Source organism: Heliangelus exortis, chromosome 20 (genome assembly GCF_036169615.1).
Source record: "Heliangelus exortis chromosome 20, bHelExo1.hap1, whole genome shotgun sequence".
Lineage (NCBI taxonomy): Eukaryota > Metazoa > Chordata > Aves > Apodiformes > Trochilidae > Heliangelus > Heliangelus exortis.
The window spans coordinates 15,886-23,158 of NC_092441.1; the positions used below are offsets into that span (position 1 = coordinate 15,886).

The 7,273-nt window shown below is 47.5% G+C and overlaps 1 long non-coding RNA gene across 1 annotated transcript; it reads right to left on the reverse strand.

The window, feature by feature from the left end:
- Positions 1-231: 231 nt before the first annotated feature.
- LOC139805692 (uncharacterized) lies at positions 232-835 on the reverse strand. The gene is made up of 3 exons (XR_011729956.1): positions 775-835; positions 645-685; positions 232-565 (listed from the first exon to the last, which is right to left on the reverse strand). It is a non-coding gene; the product is annotated as an uncharacterized lncRNA (long non-coding RNA).
- Between the last annotated feature and the right edge of the window lie 6,438 nt (positions 836-7,273).

Consider the following 7,273-nt stretch of genomic DNA (forward strand, 5'->3'; position numbering starts at 1 on the left):
GTCAAGTACGGCGCGACACCAGGTCAAGTACGGCGCGACACCAGGTCAAGTACGGCGCGACACCAGGTCAAGTACGGCGCGACACCAACATGAGCAACGCAGTAAATGTTCTAATACAGAAATACAAGGAGGGACTGAAGACACAGAACCTAGCACCTTTGTGGCACATGGCCACAAAGCCATGGCAATTCAATTACAAAGCATTGCAAGGCACTGAGAACTAAATCACACATACAATGTATATCTGGAGACCTACAGTACAAAGTCAGTATACTGCCAAACAGCAGATACAGAGCCCTACAAAACCAAACACCAGAACAACACATTTGTTACCTGATGGGCTTTGAGACTGAAACCCTGAAGGAGGCACAGATGAAATACAACATAGCGCTGCCGTGGAAACACAGTTTGCTAGACGAAAAGGCGCAGGTTCGGATGGTCTCCCCGAAGACGGTTCTCCATAAACCGTGCAGAATCCTAGGGCGTCCTGTCTGCCGGCACCGACTGTCCCACAGCACGCCCTCCTCAGACGACACGCTCATCGGAGACACCGTGCTTCTGTCACCTAGAAGACCAAGAGACAAAATTACTGTTCTGCTCCGTAAAATGATCCTAGTCATTCCCACCGCTCCACCTCACCTCACCTCAAATGCTCAGCCAAGTCCAACAATGGCCAGGACAGCATCTGCAAAAAAAAAAAAAAAAAAAAAGGCAAATGCTTTAGCGAGTGGTCAAGGACTTTGATCTTACTGAAAGAGCTTACTAGCGTCTCACCTTCTTAAGCAGTTGATGGGTGTACTTCCTGACACCTCAATGGCTCTACAGGGCACCTGAAAAGAGCAAGGCAATTTGTAATATACTGCTGCTTCTAACAAAACCCTCCCAGAGAATTGCCCAATCTCCTTTACCTTAATCCTTTGCCAGATGCCCCTCAGGCATGTTAGTCTGAACTGGATACTGAGGCACCACCTGAAAAAATACACAGGTAATGTTTTTTACTTCAATACTACTCATAACATTTAACACTTCCGGCAGGCAATTTCACAGTGCTCACCTTCCAAAGGTCATGTCCCATTGAGATGAACTGCCTGCTCTACACAGCTTTGCAACCTAAAAAAAAAAAAAAAAAAAAAAAAAAAAAAAAAAAAAAAATCCATTAATGCTACTCAGAGCAACTGCATCCACCTGCCCTGTGACAGACTTTACCAAGCCTTGCTATGACATTCAGCTACCCACCTGCTTTGCTTTTTGTTCCACGTCCTGGACTTCTGCATCTGTAAGAAATAAATCAAACTAATCTCAGGGATTCTAATAAATGTTGAAAGGACCTCCCCACCAACACCAAACACTGACTAACCTTCAGGTGGCATCTTTCTCGCCTCCTCCAGCCTTTTTCTGCTCGTCTTTGTCACACGGCATCTGAAAAACAGTATTATGCAAGTCACTGAAATGCTGCTCAACAGCTGGAATATTCCCTTAGGGCTCTTCCAACAAACCCTGACCCTACAACTCCAGGCAGGGCAGCTCCAAACCAAACACTCAAACTCAAGACACAACCCTGCAAACCATGAGACTATGTCAAGAGACCACCAAGCAAGAAGCGTATCTCCGGCATCCAAGACTGCTTGGCAAGAAGACCTACGGCGATGTGACTGCAAAGCTAGGAGATGAAGCGATGCATGCCAAAAAACATAGACTTCAAGACCTGAGGACACAAGGACGTGTCGACCGATTCCCTCTCTGGGAAAATCTAAGACCAGAGATGCTGATGCAGGTGGCAATGATGTTTCAGAAGATGACCATCAAGAAACTTCCAAGATGAAAGACCAATATATGGTTTACATCTGTCAAACAAGAAAAAGATGCTGCTGACCAGGAAATGCTTTCCAGGGATGATGCCCAAGATGCAGGATTTGTTCTGTGAGGACATACAGAAGACCATCAAGGCCTGAGGAAGCGCCGAGACGAAGACGGATAACACAAAACACACAACCCCAGACACCAAGGCTGGAGCTGCCCTGCCCACACTAGCATCGTGCTGGAAACTAACTGGCTCCGCTTATCCACGCAAAGGGGGCTACTCCCAGACAGCCCTCTCCCAGAAAGCAAACTTCAAAATCCCTCCGGCAACTCCCAACCTCGACCCCCCACCAATTCAGTCCCTCGACTTATCTTTCCGAGAGCTGGGGTTCGGAATCTATGTCCAGCAGCAAACACCACTCTGTGACAGGCACGGTCCTTCAGCACACACATTCCTGTTCACCATCTGCAATCAGAAAAAAAAAAAAAAAAAAGGAAAAAATCAGAATCCATGTCACCAGTTAGGACCGCTTCAGCCGTCTCCAAACACTTACACTACAAAAAAGAGGCCTCAGAAGAGTCCCACAGCATTCTTCTCCCCTTCTTGATCCAGAGTTCAATCCTGTCTACACCACTGCTTCGGGCACCTAAAAAGAACAAGAGAGAGTTACTGTTCTGATGATTGATCATCACGAGCTCCATGAACCCCCCCTGTACCACCTCACCTTTAAGAGTCATCTGTTCTCAACAGTAGGAGGCACACCGCCTGCAAAAAAAGAGGAAACATTTAACCGAGTTGATATAAAACACGTGAACGACTCCGCACACAGCCATCTCACCTTCTCCAACTGTTCCTCAAGACATGGCTTTGTCACTCCGGCACTGTGTGTGACACCTGCAAAAGTCAAGGCAAAAGGCACACGCTGAGATATTGCCTCCAACAACACCCAGGCCACTGTGACATCTATCTCCTGCTCCATTACCTTTGCCCCTCGCCCATCTGTCTGCCATCTCTTTGGGGTACCACGATGAGGTTAGGAGGGCACCTGAAAAACAAAAAAAAAAAAAAAAACCACAAAACAACAAGGGATGCTCACGACCAACCAATAATACAACACCTGAGAATAACTGCTCCTCCAGCCCACCGGCCATTGCTCACCTTGCCGCAGCCACCTCTGGTGTCCGTACCCCGCTTCGCTCGCCGCTTCCACCTTCAAAATGACAACAAACCATAATGTGGTCAGGTAGCCAAGGGAGGCAGCTTGCCACCAACTGCACACCCTGACTAACCTTCAGCTGGTTCCCTTGTCTCCTCCTCCATCCGTTTCTTGCTCATCCTTGACTTGCGGGATCTGAAAAACAGGATTACGCAAGTTACCGCACCGCCGCTCAACACCGAGTCGGTCAGGTTGTGGTGCTTCTGTGGCCCCTGATCCTACCCAGCGGGCAGGGCAGCTCCAAGCTAAACACTCACAGGCACAGACTGACCCGAGACACAGCCACGTGAGTCACAAGACTTGAGCTCAAGATAAAACTCGCAGCAAGAAGAGGGACTCTGGAATCCAAGACTTTTGGGCAATAAGACCTACAGCGATGCGTGTGCAAAGCGAGGGAACGAAGCGACGGGTGCCCGAGATGCCGCCTTCAAGACCTGAGGACGCAAGGATGCGGGGAATGAGTCCCCCTCAGGGAAACTGGGTGGACAGAGATCAGATGACGATGCAATTGAGAACGACATTGCGGAAGACAACCATCAAGAAACTTCCAAGTCAAGAGACCGATCTGCAATTTAAACTCATTGTGCAGAATAACACGCTGCTGATCAGTACCGTGCTGATCAGGAAAGGCTTTGCAGGGATGATGCCCAAGATGCGAGACTTGCTCTGTGAGGACACGCAGAAGACCATCAAGACTGGAGGAAGCTCTAAGACAAAGACGGACAACACAAGATACACAACCCCACACACCAAGGCTGGAGCTGCCCTGCCCACCCTAGCATTGTGCTGGAAACTAACATGCTCTGTTCACCCACTCAAAGGGGGCTAATTTTAGACAGCCCTCTCCCAGATGCCATCTTCAAAATCCCTCCTGCAACTCCAAGCCTCAGCCCCTCTGCAACCAAGTTCCTGTACTTAGCTTTCAGAGGGCCGTGGGTCTAAATTTATGTCCAGCAACGAAACCACGTTTTCTGACTAGCACGTTCCTGCAGTTTTAAGGTTCCTCTTCAACAACTGCATTAAAAAAAAAAAAAAAAAAAAAAAAAAAAAAAAAAAAAAAGTAATAAGTAGAATAAAAAAAAAGTAACAAATAGAAAAAAAAAAAAAAATTTGCATGCAAGCATATTCTTGCTATAAAGAGCTCTAACTTATGGTGGTTTTAAAGTTCTTACCTTAAAGAGTCTTCCCAGACAGCTCAACAGCTGCAGTCAGCTCCAGGAGTAGGAGAGCTCTGACCTCAGAGAAGCCCAAGAGCTGACTGAAGCCCCTAGCCAAAGGCTGCGGCTTATATACCACAGGCACCGCCCACAGCTTTTCCCACAATCCCCTGGGAAAGGGGAGGTGGCAATTACCACGAGGTATAAAAGCAGCCAGAGGAGAAGCAGTCAGTTTTCTCCTCTTTCTTCAGTTTGCGGGACAAGCAGAGAAACTCCGTGATGCCGGCTGAGGAATTTGGGGTTTTTTCTCTGTTACTTCAGCGACATGACCAGGTAAGAATTCAACCCAAAGGGAACCTTAACAGAGTAAAGGTCGTTGGAGGCTTGTATTAGACAGAAAAGAGGAAAGAACAAGTGGGGTGGGTCACAGATACGGACTCACAAAATCTCCTGAAAGACTCAGAGGGGTGAGAGCTCTGCAACAAAGCTAAAAGTGCACTAAAGGCAAGCTGGAAGGCAGCGTTCTGTTAGAGGGGTCATTTTTGGATCGAAGACACCGAAGAAAGCTGAGGGGCACAAGCAGCAGTCTGGAGGGGATTTTAATAGAGTACAGGCGTCCCTGGGATGTTGGGAACCGAATGACAGAGGGCGTCAGAAGAGCTTCTCGTGGAGCGAAAAAGGAGTAAAATGCGCAACGGAGCCGGAAGGTGGCTGTGGGACGCCGACAGGGGGGCGTGAGGTTGGCCTCCGGAGGCGTGGTGGTGAGAGAAGGGTGCTGTGAGAGAGGTAAAAGGCGGCTCTCGGACACGAGGGAAAACCGTGTGTGTCCAGTTGATGTACGGATGTCCTCGGGGGCTGAGGGACTGAACAGATGTCTAAGGTCATAACAAATGAAGGAAGGGTTCTGGGGTGCAAAGAGAGCCTGAAGAAGGATTCTGTCTCAGTAAGAGAGCTAAAAAGAGCACCGCAGAGATCGAAGGGTGTGGGGCGGTGTGAGGATGGTCTCGTAAGGAGCGGTGCCCTGAATGAGAGGGCTCTGATGGGCAATAATGTTGAAGAAGAGTCCGGGAAGACCCTCTGGCAGAGTCTTGAGGGGGAGACCGGACCCCCGTCCCTTTCTGAACGCTTCCTCGGAGAGGACCCTGGGTGTGGCTGGATGTGGTCTTTGCCCCTGGCAGTAAAGCGGAGTTCATACTCTCCCTCTGCCCCAGAGTTGGTGTATTTTGTCTCTGCCTTTTAATACCTCGCTACCTGTCTGCATGATGTGCACCCGTCCCGTTGTATAAAGGGTTTCTTTAAAATGCATCTTACCCCAGGGTGATTGATCTCTTGGCTCTTCTGCATGTGCCTTTGATTTCACTGGTTGTTTCATCTGAACCTGAAGTTCTGACGGTTTGCTGCCATCCCCAAATAAATTGATCCGTTTGCTTCCTGGTCTCCATATGGAACTCTAGTTCCTGAAATTCAGCTTTCATTTTGCCGTCTCCGTGTCCTGTGGACTTATCTGGCTCTCGAGAGGGGAGGGGCTTGCTGCGCTGCTTTTCTATTAGTCGTCCTTGGTGTTTCACGTGGCATCGGTTTCACTAGATTTCAAGGACAGTTGAGACTGTCCTGAGGTCTATATATGTCTCCTACTTAATATGATACTTTGCCAGATGGGCAGGGTCAGCGCAAAAGACACAGGCACCCAAATAAAGAAGTTAGTTTATATTTACTGATGTATTAAATTATAAGAGAACAAGTGCAGAAACAAACAACAAAACTGAAGTGCGATAGCAAAGTCAAAGCAAAACACACCAACTCATCTAATTGTTACTATACAGACGCAGCGATAAAGAGTAAGAAAGACGTGTCGCCGATTGCCGTAATGATTCGACTTTCCCTGGATCTGCGGTTGCTGGGGAGCCCTGGTTGTTACGAGGACACGGAGAACCATTCCCAGCAGTTGGGAAATCCTACACGGTGCGTCCTCTTGTAGGTGAGGACGCCAAAAAGGGTCCAGTGAACCCTGCTAGTCCGAAGGACTTGCGCTTTTCTTAACGTGAAAACGTCCGGTCTTACGCCCCCTAACGACCGAAACCGGGGCCTGGCTGGGGCCCAAGTCGCAGATCGTAGGGCTGCCTAAACTATCTCCCCTAGACATGTTACTGGTGGTTACCTAAAATATCTGCCCGGGCAATTCAGTATATTGGCTGCTTTTGCACTCTCTTGTGGTTTGAAAAAAATTTCTCAGAATGGGGAGGGTAAGCTACTGCTTTCACAAACCTTTTTCCTCCTACATACTTAGCTGATCTCCCAGTAAACCAAATGTGCTCCGTCTCAGGATGAGTTAATAGATCCGAGTTTTTTTCAAACCTCATTAAAGATTCATTTTTGAGTGCAAAATCAGGGTTTACTTCTTGATTATTCGTGGGGGGCAGTGGCTAGCTGCTAGTGGAAGGCAGGCACACCATAGCCTCCCACTTTGGCTCTATCTTAAATATATTTGACCCATTGCATGATAGGAATTATGGCAGACAGAGCCACTTTATATCCTACTGTGAGTTGTTCTAGTTCTAGCACAGCCCGAAAACGTGCTAATGTAGTAGATGTTTGTGAATTCATGTTAAATAATTATAAAGTGTTTGTTAACCCACCTTTGAGAGTACTAATAATATATCTGTCTTCAACATTGTGAAATATGCAAACGTAGGAATTCGTTAAAATGAAATATAACTGTTCTTTGTGGAACTACAAAGCTTAAGGGAACAAGAAACAAGACATCCACAGTTTCTGTACCCTGAAAACACTACAATGTACATCCTGTTGTGCTAATCTAAGATGATTTTGCTGTTTACCACATAGCGTTGAAATTTAAGGTGGTTTTACTGCTGACTGCAGAGCGTTGCACAGGAAAGAGCAAAGGAGCGCATGTACGGAATCGAAGGGTAACGAGAGGGGAAACTGAGGCAGACACTGACTTCATCCAGCGACCACCAGATGGGGGTCAAAAAGACCCTCAGAGATAAAGTGGGCATGTGCCTTTGAAGGCCACCTCTTCCAAGAACTAATAAACATAATCCAGCCTGTTCTAGAACAGTCATGAATATGTACTAGAAT